The 16,581-nt window shown below is 46.5% G+C and overlaps 1 protein-coding gene across 2 annotated transcripts in view; it reads right to left on the bottom strand.

Annotated features, from left to right (window-relative positions):
* Positions 1-16,581, bottom strand: part of RAB6A (RAB6A, member RAS oncogene family) — a 55,227-nt gene that overhangs the window by 30,512 nt on the left and 8,134 nt on the right. The window lies entirely within an intron of this gene.

Raw genomic sequence — 16,581 nt, 5'->3', positions numbered from 1 at the left:
ATAGGTGGATGGTTGGACTGGATGATATTGCAGGTCTTTTCCAACCTTGGTGATTCTGGGGCCTTTTCAAGGCACGTCGAGACAGTTTTTATTGCAGATGAGCAATCAGGTGCAAAGCAGTTCCACCTCTGGCTGCAACGAAGCAAGCAGCAACACGGGCAGAACGTTTGCTGCTGAGGAAATTTCATCTCTCATTTTGCCACATAACCACCTCGAATTTCAGTCCATTCTTTGTCACGGAAGAATTGAGCGAAATATTTGAAAGCCTCCATATCTCAGCAGTTCCCTACAGCTTTGCCAACCAGAAAATGTGACATCAGCCTTTTAGCTCACTAGACAGCCTTCAGCACTCCAGTGTTTAAAAAGAAAAGCCTGCATTTAACAAACCCGAACAGACCATGAGCGAGGTATACAAGCCTAAATGGATGGCAGGAAGGGTGCATGAATATTTATGACTGTCTGGTGCAGAACAGCGGGAAGGGAAGCAACAGAGCCGAGTGAAATAGCATGATATAACAAGGAATGACACCTACCTAGCAGATGAGCACACATAAAGCCATTATGTACATGGCTGATATCATCTTCAGCTCATGCCCACATGTTACACTAACTTGGACACAAAGAAGAGAAGCAAGTCAAATTTCACAGCGGCAACATTTTTAAACGCTAAGCACAGCAAAGAAGCTACAAGAATCCCACGTTTCACACATTGTCACGCTCCGTGCTTTTCCTTTCAGTGATATGGACCTCCTAAAAGATACCAAAGAGCTCCTGCAAAAATATCAACATCTGCTTTTGCTACAGCCTCATGACGTCAGTGAAATCTGCAGCTCCTTAAGTTCATCTCAGAGAGATGCCTTCAGACAGCAGATGCCACTCAAGCTGTTTGCTCCTGGGGCACAGGTTCAGCTCTTCTCCTTGGCCACAGCTGCAGATGAAGATTTAATGGCTTGCAATGGAAATGGAGGCATATGAATTTCAAGCGATGCCCCAAATTATTAAAGTTGCTAGGAAACAGAGCACCCTCAATTCAGAGGGTGGTGAGGCAGTGGAACAGGTTGCCCAAGGAGGTTGTGGATGCCCCATCCCTGCAGGCACTCAAGGCCAGGCTGGATGTGGCTCTGGGCAGCTTGGGCTGCTGCTTGGTGACCCTGCAGGCACATAGCTGGAGGTTGGAACTGGATGAGCGTTGTGCTCCTTTGCAACCCAGGCCATCTTTTTCATTCTATGAAAAAATGCCTGGTACCAGGGAAACAAATATGAAATAGAAGTGTTGTCACAACCCAGATGTCAGCACAGAGCAAAGGTTACAGCTCGGCCAATCTCTCCAGGCAATAATCCACACACACACACACACACACACACACACACACACACACACACACACACACACGAGTTGCTGTGCCCCATATTTGGCTGACCGCTCCTTCCTGTCAACAACTGCCATAGTTTACAAAGAGGGACCAATTATTCCCTTATCTACAACAACCACTAATCAAATAATTAACACTTCACTGCCTCACGAAAAGGGCGACTACGAAAATATGTGCTAGCCTGAAAAGCTCGTCAGCATTCATTTGCATTCAATCTTTTGAGTACTTCAGCAGAGAATGCACACAGGGCGATCCTCCAAGCAGCAGCAGCAGCAGCAGCAAGGCCCTGCTTTGCAACCCAGGCCTATGATTCTATGACATTCAGTTGGATGGGAGTTCATCTTTGCACATGAGGTATGAACCAGTCTCAAACTGCTGGGTTTTGGAAAGCTTTCTTACCACTTTTTGTGGGAGGGGAGACGGAGAGTCTTAGAATCTCCAAGTGGTGGTTGGTGAGTCCAACCCCTAACAGAAGGGAAACTGAAGCTGTAGCACACTTCTCTGACCTAGAAAGGGCTTCTTCCCAAGGTCCTGTCATGGCTGAGAGCAGCAAGGCCTGTGACACCTGGCACTGGTATTGCAGTGATATGGTCAGTGGGTACGGTGCTGGATGTGACGATCTTCAGATGGGCTGAAGGCTGGATGTAATGATCTCAGAAATCTTTTCCAACCTTAATGATACCATGATGACACAAAAGCAGACACATCCAGTTCCCTCCAATCCATCTTCTTACATTCCAGCCAAGCAGCTCGCTGTTACTGACCCCAAGATGGGGTTCAACAAGCTCTGACTTCAACAGGATCCTGTCTCAATAGCAAAAAAATCAGCACTGACGTATGTTGTCAGGAACAAGCAGCAACTTCACGTACCAGACCACTCACAGGAACGAGATTCCCATTCACTAGGAATAATAGCAAATAGCAGATTACTTATCCTGATACATGGACAATTGTTCTGGATCCTTGGCTCAAAGGAATTAGGACCAGGGTGTAGGTAGGCAGAATTGAGGACTGAAAAGCTGCCCTGGAAGGAATCTGCAATAGATTTTGACATCAGAATCACCCAAGCGAAATCTTCAGGAGTGCTGTGCTCCACGAGATTATCCTTCAAGTTCAGTCTGCCACACGTGTGCTTACATCCAAGGGGATTGTAAGTGGTTCTGCACCCGCGTTAATCAAAGAATTGGGCTGGGTCAGATTTCTGCTCCAGATTCTTTTACCCTCTACAGTTACTGTAGGAAACATCAGCTCTGTGAAACTCTATGCTATCAGTTGTTTAACTCGCAGCAGCATGGCGTGCTGCAGAGATCCAGGACTTTGGGTTCCTCCCAGCCTAAACCACTTGGAGATTCTAAGGCTTATCTCCCTCTCCACTCCCACAAAAAGTAGTAAGAAAGCTTTCCAAAAGCCAGCAGTCTGAGACTGGTTCACGCCTCATGTGCAAAGATATACTCCCATCCAACTGAATGTCACAGAATCATAAGCCTGGGTTGCAAAGGAGCACAATGCTCATCCAGTTCCAACCCCCTGCTATGTGCAGGGTCACCAACCAGCAGCCCAGGCTGCCCAGAGCCACATCCAGCCTGGCCTTGAATGCCTGCAGGGATGGGGCATCCACAGCCTCCTTGGGCAACCTGTTCCACTGCCTCACCACCCTCTGGCTCAAAAACTTCCTCCTCATATCCAACCTAAACCTCCCCTGGCTCACTTTAAAACCATTCCCCCTTGTCCTCTCACTACCCACCTCACAAACAGCCGTTCCCCCTCCTGTTTATCTGCTTCCTTCAAGTACTGGAAGGCCACAATGAGGTCTCCCCACAGTCTTCTCCAAGCTAAATGTCTTAAGTCTCCATAGTGAGAATGCAGAGATAGTCCATGAAAGCCCTAAAAGTCCTCTTTTCCCCTCAATGAAGTTCTCATTTTTCCTCCCAACTTCACGTTCTTCCCACAGTGCAATTCCTATCACACACCATTTTGGTCTGTGGCACATATTTCCATATGACTCCATATGACTTTGGTTTCTTTTCATTTTCAAAATCTCAGGTTAGATTTCCCCTCCCAGGGGAACGTGTAGATAATATAAAAGCTCAGGAAAGAACAGTGCAATTTTTGCCACCCCCAAGGCTGTGGACCAAACAGCAAAGCTCCTCTGAGAGCAGCCTGTAGCTCACACCTTGCTACATGATTCCTCCCAATCCCACAGCTGAGCTGGCTCCTGCCATATTTTAATAGTGAAACACCTCTACGTTGCTTGAGTTTTCATAGCACTCTTTTAAAGAAGTCTATGTTGAAGTATTTGGGATCTGTTGATGTGGATCACCAATTAATAAGTCAGGAAACCTTTTGGGGAAGCGTGGGCTGGAGAAGGTGTGCAGGACAGCATCCTTACAGCTGTTTGTTGGCTCTCTCTGGGCTTCGGGCTCCAGCGGTGGCACAGCTCAGCAACCACCTCAGTGGGAAAAGAAATGATTCACAGCCATCAGGAAACACCTGAGAACGACCTCAGGGACACAGGGCCAAATCCAAAGTATTAACTGCACAATTATTCTATGTATAAAAATAATAACAGCCTTCCTAATGCTCAGAGAAAAACCTGGAACACAAAACAGTGGTCTGTCTGGTCCAGGGGCCTCTTGCACAACACCTGTGATGTCCTCAGCGTGTTCTTTGTTCACTGCTTTCAATGAGCACACCCAAACCATGCTCAAGTGATGCTGCAGCTCCTGAAAAACAGCTCATGCTACACAACATAACTTCATGATGAGCTCTGAAGTAATGCTAAGCCAATGGTGAACCTTGCAAAGGCTCCTCAGTGACGGAGGATGGGGAAGAGACTGCCTCCAACAAGCAGGGTATGATTCTCCCTAAGGCTTCTGCCTTTTATGTAACCAATCCACTGAGATGCAAATGCCACACCACAAAAAAACCCACCTGACTGTCACAGCTGACAGCTCGAGGCTTGAGGATGACTGGGTAAGAAACTGCTGTGCCACTGATCTAAGCATTCAGTGCCATATGGATGCATTTGATGCTGTCTCCAGGCATTTTATGACCAGCAAGAGAAGCAAGGAATTGTCACTTGTACTTAAAGTTTGGCAGTAGCTACAGGGGAAAGGAGGAGGCAGAAAAATGCATTTCCTAGTATCATTTTCTTTTTTCCAGGCAACATCAGCTGTTTGCTTTCTTTAGATACATTAGAATCCCAATTTACTTGCTCCTCAGTCTGTGAGGTACACGTTATCTTGAGGGAGATGCCTGATTTCATAGAATCACAGAATGGCTTGGGTTGGAAGGAACCTCAAAGATCATGAAGCTCCAACCCCCCACCACACACAGGGCCACCAACCTCCACATTTCACAGCAGCCCAGACTGCCCAGGGCCCCATCCAACCTGGCCTTGAACACCTCCAGGGATGGACGGGGCATCCACAGCCTCCCTGGGCAGCTGTTCCAGCACCTCACCACTCTCACAGCAAACAACTTCCCCCTGACATCCAACTGAAATCTGCCCTCCCTCCACTTCAAACCATTTCCCCTTGTCCTGCTGTTATCTCCCCCTTTCCAAGAGCTGACTCCCCTCCTGTCTGTAGGCTCCCTTGAGGTCCTGAAGGCTGCAATGATTCACCCCACAGCTTCTCTTCTCCATGCTGAACAAGCCCAGCTCCCTCAGCCTGTCTTTGTAGGGGAGGTGCTGCAGCCCCCTGATCATCTTTGTGGCTCCTCTGGACCCTCTCCAACAGCTCCCTGTCTTGTACTGGGGGCTCCAGACCTGGACACAATACTGCAGATGGGGCCTCATGAGAGCAGAGTAGAGGGGGACAATCACCTCCCTGTCCCTGCTGGCCACACCTCTGCTGATGGAGCCCAGGATCCCATTTGCTTTCCAACTACAAGAGCACACTGCTGGCTCATGTTGAGTTTTTCATCCACAAGGACCCCCAGGTCCTTTTCTGCAGGGCTGCTCTCAAGGCTGCTCCTTCCAGTCTGTATAAATGCCTGGGATTCCTCCAGCCCAAGTGCCAAACCTTGCACTTTGCTGTGTTGAACCTTATTAGATTCACCCAGGCCCACCTTTCAAGTCTGTTGAGGTCCCTCTGAATGGCATCCCTTCCCTCCATCATAGAGATGGTTTATCAGGACACGTGGCACTGATCTGAAGCAGAAGCAGCACAAACATGGGGCAAACCCCCGCTGTATTTCAAGGCCCAAAAGGGTCACACAGATCAACCCAAGCTTTTTGGAGACTAACCACATTTTTAATGATTTCAACTCGTTATTTTTTTCCACTACGTAAATCCTAATAAGCACTGGCATAGCTGATAAAACAGCACAGCTCTGATTATTAATGGGTGGGCAAGATTTCCCCTGGGATACACAGCATGTCTTGTCCCAGTGACAAAAATACACGGTGATAAATGGCCTCATTAACTCGTGTTATTTTGTTGGTAATTAGCTTTACTTTTCCTCCCAAAATGGGAAACATATGAAAGAGCACAATGAAAAATCTTGTTCTGTTTGTTTGGTCTCAGCCACGCCGAAATGAAGCAGTGCCCATGGGTCTGTGCCCTGCTTCCATCTCACAGCCATGCCGTTTGCCAACCACAGCTGTGCTTTATTTATTTCTTTTCACACAATTAAGTTGCACCCTGTGAAACCTTCCCACAACAGCTCTTTTGTTCACCACAGAAGACAAACAAGAGCCAGCTCCTTGCTACAGGATGAGAATCCATGCAGCACAGCCCTATGCATACATACCAGCATATATCATGATCCGGGGGCAGTTTTACCTTGCTTTTTGCCACAGATCATCATTAGTCTTGCACTCATCTTCCCTGTAAACATGGGGGTTTCTATCACACTGAACTTCAAAGCCAAAGTGCTGTAAGCAGGAGCTCCTCAGCCTCATCCCTGCAGGCATTCAAGGCCAGGCTGGATGTGCTGGGCAGCCTGGGCTGCTGGTTGGCGACCCAGCACATAGCAGGGGGTTGGAACTGGATGAGCATTGTGCTCCTTTGCAACCCAGCCCATTCTATCATTCTATAATCATTCAGCACTAGTTGTGCTCAGCTAGTGTAGAAGGCTGCTGCTGGAACTTGGGCAGCTCTGTGATCTTCCACAATCAAATGTAGACTTGTGAAGGGCCACTTAATACCAACCCATCCTGGAGTCATCCCAAGCCCAAGCTGGGAGTCTATTAAAACATATAGTTAAGAAACTACACATTTATTAAGATTTCAAAAAGCAAAACATGATTACTCTGTCAAAGAAAAGCCATGTGTCCTGCAGGCAGCTTCCAAGAGACAGAATGTGAACGGTGCCATGACTTAAAATGAAATACAATCCAAAGTGATGGAGGTTTGAAGGAGGATGCTGCTAATTTCTGGATGACTGACGCTCTTTAAGCCGGTGTGGAAGTCAAAATCTAGCAGAGCTAGAAGCTATTATCAGTGGGAAAAGTCTTAGAGTCTTGTATAGGCCTTAACAAAAATGCTAAGATGTTTACATACATACTTCATGCACACCATGTGCAAACGACCAAGCAAGAGAAGAAGTGTGGCTAACAGAGCTGCACATGCAAATCGCTGTGGTCAATGTGGTTTCATTTAAATGACTGACAGACAGCAGAGGAAGAGCAAATTTAAGATAAGACAACAAGCACCACTCAAGTGGTGCACAAACACAGCCCACAACTATCAGCTCAGTATCAGAAAACCACAAATGAACCAACAGAGGAGGGAAGATTGAGGTTGGATGTCAGGGGGAAGTTGTTTGCTGTGAGAGTGGTGAGGTGCTGGAACAGCTGCCCAGAGAGGCTGTGGATGCCCCGTCCATCCCTGGAGGTGTTCAAGGCCAGGTTGGATGGGGCCCTGGGCAGCCTGGGCTGCTATGAAATGTGGAGGTTGGTGGCCCTGCAGTGGTGGAGGGTTGGAGCTTCATGATCCTTGAGGTTCCTTCCAGCCCAAGCCATTCTGTGGTTCTCTGGTTGGCTTTAAACTCATCCATGGAATAACTGCCCATACAGAAGAGGGAAGACAAAAATAGTTACACTCTGGGATAATTTTTGAAGTACCTTGAATGACTGTGATAAAGTGGAGGTTTTCCATTGAGAATGTTGACCCTTTGCACATTTCTGATCATGCTGACCCTTACATGTGCCCTTGTAATACAGAGATGGCTTCTTAACAAAAGCTGTGGTGTCTCTCTATGAAGGGCAGCCCTGTACCTTCATCCTGCTCCTCACACCACAAACTAAGAGGTCAGGAATGGAACTAATTTTCCTGTACAAATTTCTGACGGCTGTAGCTTCAGGCAAATTGGTGTCACTCAGGCTCTTAGGGAAGAGAAAGTATCTGTTCCTGCCCGAACAGATTTCTCTCAAATCACTTCACCAGGGATTCCATTTGCATTCCTGTGCTCACAGGGATCCCTGACGTGCCCATCTCAGTGGTCAGTGCAATATGGAGCACAGGATGCAGCCCTGAGACCTCCGTGTGTCTCTTGGATTTCACAGAATGGCTTGGGTTGGAAGGGACCTCAACGAACATGAAGCTCCAACCCCCCACCACACACAGGGCCACCAACCTCCACATTTCAGAGCAGCCCCATCCAACCTGGCCTTGAACACCTCCAGGGATGGACGGGGCATCCACAGCCTCTCTGGGCAGCTGTTCCAGCACCTCACCACTCTCACAGCAAACAACTTCCCCCTGACATCCAGCTGAAATCTGCCCTCCCTCAACTTCAAACCATTTCCCCTTGTCCTGCTGTTATCTCCCTTTCAAAGAGTTGCTTCCCTCCTGTTTGTAGGCTTCCTTCAGGTCCTGGAAGGCTGCAATGAGGATCCCCAAACATAACCCCACTCCACCATGCCTGCTGACTGCATCCCTCAGTATCATTGATTTGTTAAGCAGCAGCAAATATCACAAACTTCCATCTTGTAGACTTGAGGGAAGGAAGCACAGTACTGCACTCCAGCCACAGTTGAGCTGAAACACCTTTCCTGAGCTCGAGGATGAGGATCTGCACAGCTCAGAGATGAAACACTGAACAGATGTGGTGTAACTCCATTCACGAGGACAAAACAGCATGCTGATCATTCTGGATTGAGCTTTTTAAGTTGAAGTTTCAGAACATCTCTATTTACCTCACTTTGTTCTAGCTCACTCAGTGATGAGAACCACAGCTTTACTGTGAGCACACTGGGATAAATTCAGACAAATTAAGTGCTTTTAGAGACAGCTCATCCTTATGCCTCCAGTCCAGGCATAAATGCAGTTACATTAACGTTTCATAAGGTGCTCTGAGCACCAGCAAAGCAAACAATCTGGCTCTTGCTCATATCACAGCTTACAGACAATTTCTACTTGCTTTATTTCTACTTTTACACATTATCATTGCATAAAATTTCAATTAGAATTTCACTTCCAATTTATGTGCATTTTTACAGTGCAAAAAGCCATCCGTACAAATTCTAAACATGTTTAAGCTTCATCCTTACCAAAAACTTTTACCCTTGGGTCAAACCATTCCAAAAAGAGCTCTGTGAGGACAAGTACCAAACTCATTCTTGGGCTGTGCATCCCATACTGAACACTGCAGTACTTCCACCCTCACCAATGCTGGCTGAGCCAAAGGAAAGCACCAAGGGGATGGTGGGCTGTTTCATATTTATCCTACCTCTCCATTTAACAGCATGCTTATTTATTAGCTGTCGTAGTTCCTATTTCAATTGCTTTAAGGATCAAGTTGCATTTACACTAAAATTGGAAGCCATCAAGTTTAAAAGCCCAATATTTAAGTTTTTTTTTTTTTTAATTGTCATGCAGGGAGAGCTTAATATTCACATTATATACATTTGCAGCTAAAGGCCATGGAGATAAATCCACTTTGTGAAGCATATTTTGCCATGCAGGCTCTATCATTCAGACACCTTATTAAAAACAAGTGCAGCACTGAGCAAAAATCCACAAGGAGACTGTAAGTAATTAATCCTAAGATCCAATTTTTACATCCCAGTGTTTTAAATACCTAATTATCTGCTTTCGAATACTCTGAAGATGTCAAATGCTCCATCCACAGACCAAGAGTAATTAAGGCACGTCAGACAGATGCTCCATGGGAAGTACTATCAGCTCCTTGAGGAGCTCCAGCAGGAAGGGAAGGAGGCAGGGGCTGCTCCCCAGCACCAGGTTCATGCAAGGACTGCTACTAAGAACGGCCCTCCCTGCATCAGAGAAACGCTCTGCATGCTTCCTACTTGCACAAAATCAGAGCCAGCACCATCCTTTCCCTCTTCCACTGTTACAGTTGGTTTTGGAATGAGCACGTGAAGAGTAAAAATAAATATTTCTTTAGAACTTCAACCCACTGCACAAGAATCAGTCATCTTCAGGGGCAGCTGGTCTCTTAATTCACTTCTCCTGGAGTGGACAATTTTTCATTCTTCTCATTTCAGTGCAAGCATATGTATATTAGCAAAGCAAATTAGCAAGGGGGAATGGCTTTAAAGTGAGCCAGGGGAGGTTTAGGTTGGATATGAGGAAGAAGTCTTTCAGCCAGAGGGTGGTGAGGCACTGGAACAGGTTGCCCAAGGAGGCTGTGGATGCCCCATCCCTGCAGGCATTCAAGGCCAGGCTGGATGTGGCTCTGGGCAGCCTGGTCTGCTGGTTGGCGACCTGCACATAGCAGAGGGTTGGAACTGGATGAGCATTGTGCTCCTTTGTAATTTGCTCCATTCTATCATTCTGTGATTCTATGAATACAAGCAAAAAGACAACATGTGCTCTTCTCTCTCTTCATATGTCCTAAGGAGCAGTGGGAAAGCAGCAAGAGAAGACATGCCCTGCAAGCAGATGTCCAGACACAACCAATTATGCAAGACACTAATTGCCACAGAAACATTTTGAAAACAGGAGGCAGAAAACCAAAAGATAATTATGAATTTCTAGCTTAAATACCTTTAATAAAGTATTTGTTTCCAACACAATGTTCACAGCCAGTTTATGCAAGAATCTGTGTATAAATCCTCAACGATTTCAAAAAATAACTCTGCTTAAATAGGATACGCTAACATTAAGAGGCTAATATGACATCTAATATGAGAAGCATTCTTCTGGATTCTTCAGAATCCTAGTGATATTCTCTTGCTAAATTACATGTTTTGTTACCTCTGCAGTAAGGCACAACACAGAGGAACTTCCCAGAAATCAATCTCACCTTATGAGGAATGGACTGAAGTTGAAGGAGGGAAGATTGAGGCTGGATGTCAGGGGGAAGTTCTTTCGAAAGAGAGTGGTGAGGTGCTGGAACAGCTGCCCAGAGAAGCTGTGGATGCCCCGTCCATCCCTGGAGGTGTTCAAGGCCAGGTTGGATGGGGCCCTGGGCAGCCTGGGCTGCTCTGAAATGTGGAGGTTGGTGGCCATGCCTGTGGTGGGGGGGTTGGAGCTTCATCATCCTTGAGGTCCCTTCCAACCCAAGCCATTCTGGGATTCTGAGAATCAAATTAGCAAAAAGCACTGACTACTTAGGGAGATGCTCTAACCCAGCTTACAAGACCCTTGGGTTCAGTTTAGTTAACAACAGATTACTCATTTGCTTTGCTTACTCCAAAAGACTCCACAGTTAGGTAGAACCTCACTAACATAAAACAGAGAAATCCCACTTTTTGGAATACATTGCATTTGTAGAGGGAGAGCTAGGACATTTCATCAAGAAATAAGTCTGAATTTTGCATGCTTAAGGACAACACACCTCCACCAAGAAAGGAGATCAGAGAGTACTAACTGAAAGGACATACATACTTCAAGGAACTGTTTTAAGCCACAAAATGTAGGTGTGATGGGAAATCTCCTCCTCCTAACACCTACATCAGCAATGTAATGCTACCCCCATGCAGCTGCAGATAAGTAGGGGTGAATTTCATCTGTGTTGACATGAGCTCTCATCCCAGCTGGTCGCCCACAGCTCCCATCGTAGCACTGGCATCTATTTTAGCAAAGATGAAGGGATGGTTCTACAGCAGCTTTACAGGAAGGCTATTTTAATCTCACAACCAGCTGTGTCACAATGGCAGTCAGAAAAGCTCTAACAGAAGGGTATAAGGTTAGAGCACAAGACCTTGAGATTTTCACTGCATTCTGCCCTGAAATACAGAGCATAAATGGACCCTGATCTTAACAGGACACCACCCAGCACTCCTATGGAGCCCCATCCTCACTGCTTGTATTATATTGTAGCTGCACAATGCACCTCGAGGAGTGCCAAGTCTGGAAAACACTTCTATACTGCTATGGGAACACCCACCTACTTAAATTATCAATCATTTACACTGCATTTCTCTGCTCCAAATCTAGTCAGAACAGGAACTGATTTTCATTTTTTAGTAAACTAGAAGAACATCTCCATTTCAAACCTATCCAGCCTTCACCAACTTTCCTCGAGGTGTTCCAGCTCCCTGTGAGCCAAAGCCAATACTCACCTCTTCCCTACTCAAAATATCCACAGTACGGTCACCAAAAATTGTCAGAGCCAACTGGAGAGCATCTCAGTGAAGCCTGTAATCGAGGAGCACAGTGCAGACCTGGAGAGTATTATCTTTGTCAGCTAAAAGTACTACCTGAATTATTAATTCCCATAAAGTCTTACTGAAAAGGTTCTAATAATTTACTCTTGAATAGCTGGAAGAATTCAATGCATTGCAGATTCGCTTTTTACGCTGCAGGATTACTTCATACATTATACATATTGCTTAATATACGGAAGCCAAACAAAAGCACTTCCTAAATCATCAGCTTGGTTGTTGCAGTATCCAGGAGTTCCTTTACATTTTGTACATCCTTCTTTCGGAGCTCCTATATGCTCCAAAACAAAGCTGCCCTCTTCCCCACACCTCACCTCAGAGTGAACCCATCTCCATCCTCTACCATCCACAGAAGGGCTCTACAGCAATGCAGCTAACTCTTAACTTTGCATTCAACAAAACACTGTTCTGTTCCCATCATCTTCTCTCTAAGGAACCAGATTCACTGCTGTGATAGGGATAATTGGCACCTCCCAAGAACAGCCCAGCTGTGTCTCCCTGCCCTGCTGGGGAAACACAGGGAAGAAGTTCTACTTGTGCAAACAAAGGCAGCTAAACGTGCTTCTTCAACCTGAATTTCCCTTCCAATCGTATCTGATGACTAGCAGTCTGCTTCAGCTCCTTTACCTCCATGTGATGCCTTCCTAATTAAAGCCTGCTCTCTGCAGGTCACTACAAACACAGCCTTAGGACATCTGTCACCACTACATCTGGCAGTGTTTGAGCATTATCTACTCTTGCTCTTCAGCCTACCGAGTTTCACTTCGGTTTCTCAGGGGCACAGTTTCCTGACACTGTATTTCTACTATGCCTGAGCACAGCTGCATCTTTTCTTAGTAAATCCTTTGCTTCCCAGTGCAGGCAGAGCTCCTTCAGCCCAGCTGCAAGGTAAGCAAACCCGGATGGACGCCACCATCCATCCTGCCAAAAGCTAGTCATGTCAACAGGAAGTCTGACAGAGAAATCACAGCTACAAAGCACGCAGTCCGAGTCCACTTCAAATGTTTAGCTTCCAATTTCCCTCCTAGATGAGGACACAGAGTACTATTTCCACCCTTGTCCTGTTACCATGTAATCACATCCCAGTATGTAGCACGCAAGGCCTTCCATAGCTACAGGCAGCAACGTTGGCCTGCACCTCATGCTGAAAGGAAAGCTTAAGAGAAATTATCCCTACCTTCCTAAATATGTTTTGCCCTTGAAAAAGACATAAACACAAACTAAAAAGCCTTCCTGGGCTTTGAAGCAATGAATTGGAGAAATTTCAGGTGACATACTAAAATGCTAAAGATCACTAAAGTGACTTCTCACCCTCCACTCTTTACCTAATCAAGGTGCTGCACCAATGTCCACCTGGAAAAGAAAACAGTTCCTTCTGTGGCTCCCTCCCCTCATGATTACTTACTCTATGCTGACCCAAAGAAAATTCTGCCCTTTCACTGTAGCAACTCAGGAGTAGATACGGTTTTAAGGGGAATGGTTTTAAAGTGAGACAGGGGAAGTTTAGGTTGAATATTAGGAGGAGGTTTTTGAGGCACTGGAACAGGTTGCCCAAGGAGGTTGTGGATGCCCCATCCCTGCAGGCATTCAAGGCTGTGGGCAGCCTGGTCTGCTGGTTGGCGACCTGCACATAGCAGGGGGTTGGAACTGGGTGAGCATTGTGCTCCTTTGCAACCCAGGCCATGTTTCTATGAACTTTTCTCTGAAGGAAGGAAGGAGAACAGCTAACAGAACAAGCTCCCATCGCTTCCTCCTCAGTGGCTCCATCTCATCCCCAAACCCACAGCTCCTGGACAACTCTAGAGGAACTCAGACCTGACCTTCGCCCTTCCCAAACGAAGGCAGCAGAACAGCTTCCACAAATGCTCTTCTTTCAAATTCATTCTTCAGAGAGCGAATGCAGGTGAGTATTTCTACAAAACAAAGCTCAAGCAAAGTCTTAAAGTGATCCTGATTTAAGGTCAATGCAGCCTGGCTTCGAAGGGAAGCAGCTCGTAAGGGAATAAAAAACACAGAACATTCTGTGCACTTTCATTAAGCACAGCTCACCACAAAGCACAGCGAGGATCCAGGCAGCGTTTGCTGATCCAAGCTGACAAGGATGGATGTGGAGAACACCTGGGGACTGGTGCAAAAATAGCTGGGGATGTACACCATCCTCTGCACAACAAGACAGTTAGCCTGTATGACGCAATGCCACAGCAACATAGGGGAAAAAGAGAGGACACCAGAATAGATTGCAGCATGCTTACCAACATGCTGTACAAGAGCTGCACAGGATCCTGCTTTTCAGCACCAAAACCACTCCATGACTTATTTTTTTAGCAACAGAAACCAAACTCCACTGCAGCACACCTTAAGAAGCCACACTACCTGTTTCTCCTTCCCAGCTCTGCTCCATACAATCCATACCATACCACCGCTCAGGTTGGAAAAGACCTCCAAGGTCCCCAAGCACAACCACAGCCCATCCCCATCATGCCCACATCCCTCAGTTCTGGAACACCCCCAGGGATGGTGAGACCCCTCCACTCCCTGGGCAGCTGTGCCACTGCATCACCACTTCTTTGGAGAAGAGAAATATTCTCCTCCTGCAGTATTTTTCAAGCAACAATAACGATAAATTGCTTCACACAAAGACTCTAAGGACACAAACTAGTTAAGTTCCTGTAAAACTAATCTTTACTCTCCAAAATACAGAGAAAAGACTCATTTCCAACAGGATGACTTCAGGCTGCAGGGTGTCACATACAGAAATCCAGCTTTAAGCACCCCAATAAGGATCTCTGCAAGTCTCAAATAAATACTATTGAAAACACAGGTCACATTTGTTTGCCATTAAAATGCATAAAAGAACTGCCACCAACTCCAACAGGTACTACATGACAAGCATCTGTCACCTTCTTCCACTCTGTTGCTGATGAGGATGAGGGGAAATGGCCTCAAGTTGCACCAGGGGAGGTTTAGTTTGAGTATCAGGAGGAACTTCTTTGTAGGAAGGGCTGATAAGCACTGGAATAGGCTGCCCATGGAGGTGGTCGAGCCACCATCCCTGAACGTGTTCAAAAACCACCTGGATGTGGTGCTCAGGGCCATGATTTAGTGGTGGGTTGGGATGGTAGTATGGTTGGGTTGTGGCTATACTTGATGATCTTGAAGGTCTTTTCTAACCTGAGCAATTCTGTGGTGGCCGTGGGGAAACATCTACTGAGAACAAAGCAGCTTGGAGATGCAACGTCAAAGCAGATTCTCCAGTCAGGCATTCTGGGCGAGTGCTTGGGAAGCATCAGATCAGTGAGAGAGCAAAGAGCTGCTCTGGATTTCCTTGAAAACACTTCATGCAGGGCACTTCTTCACTGCCCCATCTTCCAGAAGGTGAGGGTTGACTGAACCTGAAATTAAGCATTCAAAGACGGCTCTCGAATCCTTGACTCACCCTTAGCAGAGCAAGTCCTGCAACGACTATTTAAAATATCAACCACACAATTCCATAGGGAAATTCTTCTCTAGTGGTCAGGCCTTACTGTAGGGAACGTGGTAGTAATTAGCACAAGGCTCTTCCCAAATTTACTACATGTTCTGCAATTTAATGATCTGATGGAAAACTCAGCTGTATTTCATAGAACAGAAATCCTTTGTGTAACATTAAGTAAAACTGTAGAATTCCTAAGGCCACAACTGTATTAACAGTAAATTACTTGCTTCAACACTTCCAGGAGCCTGCAGACATAAATAAACAGATGGAACCATTCTTGAATGGAGAAAGAGGAAAACAATTTTTAAGCACAAACCAGCAGATGATTACAACACTGGGATCCTTTCAGTGAGGAAAGCTTTTTTCCCCAACTGCCATTATGCTACAGCATCCAAAAAAAGTGGTAAAGGTGATGGGATGCAGCCATCCCACCTGCTTGTTGCTATGCAGCTACAGGAAAATCATATCATAGAATGGGCTGGGTTGCAAAGGAGCACAATGCTCATCCAGTTCCAACCCCCTGCTGTGTGCAGGTCGCCAACCAGCAGACCAGGCTGCCCAGAGCCACATCCAGCCTGGCCTTGAATGCCTGCAGGGATGGGGCATCCACAGCCTCCTTGGGCAACCTGTTCCACTGCCTCACCACCCTCTGGCTCAAAAACTTCCTCCTCAAATCCAACCTAAATTCCCCTGTCTCACCTTAAAGCCATTCCCCCTTGTCCTATCACCATCCACCCTCACAAACAGCCGTTCCCCCTCCTGTTTATCTGCTCCCTTCAAGTACTGAAGGCCACAATGAAGTCTCCCTGCAGCCTTCTCTTCTCCAAGCTCAAAAGCCCAGTTCCCTCAACCTTTCCTCACAGGAGAGCTGCTCCAGCCCTCTGACCATCTCAGTGCCCTCCTCTGGACCCACTCCAAGAGCTCCACGTCCTTCCTGTGCTGGGGGCCCCAGGCCTGGACGCAGCACTGCAGATGGGGCCTCACAAGAGCTGAGCAGAGGGGGACAATCACCTCCCTGCCTCTGGGAGGGAATCCTTATTCCCTCCTCCAAATCACACTGAGTTCAGTTTAAAGGCAACTAAAACTGCCGTGGAAAAGCAGTACAGTCACAGAGTTAACTGCACGGATAAAAGTCACTACAATGGCTGCTTAGC

Source organism: Phasianus colchicus, chromosome 1, assembly GCF_987193195.1.
Source record: "Phasianus colchicus chromosome 1, bPhaCol1.hap1.1, whole genome shotgun sequence".
NCBI lineage: Eukaryota > Metazoa > Chordata > Aves > Galliformes > Phasianidae > Phasianus > Phasianus colchicus.
Note: the sequence above shows the minus strand (reverse complement) of the source record. Positions and strands in the feature narration are given on the sequence as shown.